Below are 1,827 nucleotides of genomic sequence, written 5' to 3'. Positions count from 1 at the left end.
ATTATTATTATTATTATTATTATTATTATTATTAGTAGTAGTAGTAGTAGTAGTAGTAGTAGTAGTAGCAGCAGTAGTAGTAGTAGTGGTAGTCGTAGTAGTAGTAGTAGTAGTAGTAGTAGTGGAGGTGATGGTGGTGCTAAAGCGGTGAGCTTGCAGAAACGTTAACAACCGGACAAAATGTGTAGCGGTTTTTCGTCCGTCTTTATGTTCTGAGTTCAAACTCCACCGCGGTTGATTTCAACTTTCATCATTTCGGTGTCGATAAAATAAGTACCAGGTGAGTACTGGGGTCGTTGTAATCGACTTACCCCTGCCGCCGAGGTTTGTGTCCTTGCGCTAAATTTTTAAACTATTATTATTAGTATTAGTATTATTTTGTCATCATCGACAAAATGATATCAACATATTCTCATCTTGGTATTTAGAAACAAACGTAATCGTTATTGAGATTATTATTATTTTTTTATCCAGAGATTAAACAATTATTTTTTTTAAATATTTCTCATTTGCTAAAGAACTAAACACAATCTCATTGTATTTTAATCGATAGCGAAGCCGCTCAATATGTGATGGATTATTGATTTTAATCTCCTCTCATTTCTAAAGTTTAATATCCGAATACAATACATACAGATTACTAAGTAGATGGGTGTGTAATTAAAGTTAACTAAAATGAGATAAGGGAAATAACTCAGCACGTTCAGTTACATATATATCAATAACAGGAAAAATACAGTTGTATAAATTACAGTGCTATTTAGATATTTGATGTATTCAAAATATATACGCCCTAGAGAATGTATCATATTTGGTAAATGGCAATGAAGAATAACTCCATTTGAGAAGGTGCAGCAATCTCAAGAATGAAGGACTCTACAATGTTAACACAGCATTAAGTTAAAGGACAGGATTATTACCTACATCAATAAACATCTTCAATAACATGTCATCAGTAGCTAAGGGAGTTAGAGTCACGCAAAAAGAGTAAAACACATATATGATCTTGGTAAACAAAAAATGAGCTGAGAGAAACAACTTAGATTGGTCAGTGGCATATATATGAACTACAGGCAAATTCAGGTGTATTAAATACCATACAACATAAATTCTTCATTCATTCAAAATATTTCCGCCTCTTGAGAATGTATCAGTATTACAAAATTGCAACTCAGACCAAGTTTACTTGAGAAGGGAAGGTAATCTCAAAATCCAAGAATCCCCCAAATTTGATATGGTTATGAAGGGAAGGAACAGGCTTGTTATCTGTCTGTAAGCAAATGAATTTGAAAAAATGACAGCATACTAATTATCTATATTTCAGAGCCTTCACTTGTACTCTTCAAAATATCAATAATTTGTATTCTGTAACTTTTCTGTTACACACATACATACATACATACATACATACATACATACATACATACATACTTACTTACATACTTACTTACATAATCCCGAGGACAAAGAAATGAGAACCCATAGAAGCCATAGTCACGCACACATACACGCCCAGATACAGAGGCAAACACATGCATAGTTAACGATACCCACCTTCGAATAGAGGAAACACGTAGGATAGAAGAGTTACCGACGAGGTCACAAGTGTGTGCAGACAGATTTCCAGATAATGGAAATAAGATAAAATAAGGCCCAAAATAAACGAGTTGGGAACAAATATATAGTGCGTGTGTTAATTTGGCAAGAAACAAAAGTGGGCATAATGATTTAACAATATCTGTTTCAACACAGAATTTCCCATCAGGAAACTTCCAAAATAAACTCATAAACGTATATATATATATATATATATATATATATATATAT

General features: G+C 32.8%; 1 protein-coding gene across 1 annotated transcript in view; it reads left to right on the top strand.

The window, feature by feature from the left end:
- LOC106869781 (S-crystallin 3-like) overlaps window positions 1-1,827 on the top strand; it is an 18,592-nt gene that overhangs the window by 10,177 nt on the left and 6,588 nt on the right. The window lies entirely within an intron of this gene.

Source organism: Octopus bimaculoides, chromosome 5, assembly GCF_001194135.2.
Source record: "Octopus bimaculoides isolate UCB-OBI-ISO-001 chromosome 5, ASM119413v2, whole genome shotgun sequence".
Classification (NCBI taxonomy): Eukaryota; Metazoa; Mollusca; class Cephalopoda; order Octopoda; family Octopodidae; genus Octopus; species Octopus bimaculoides.
Note: the sequence above shows the minus strand (reverse complement) of the source record. Positions and strands in the feature narration are given on the sequence as shown.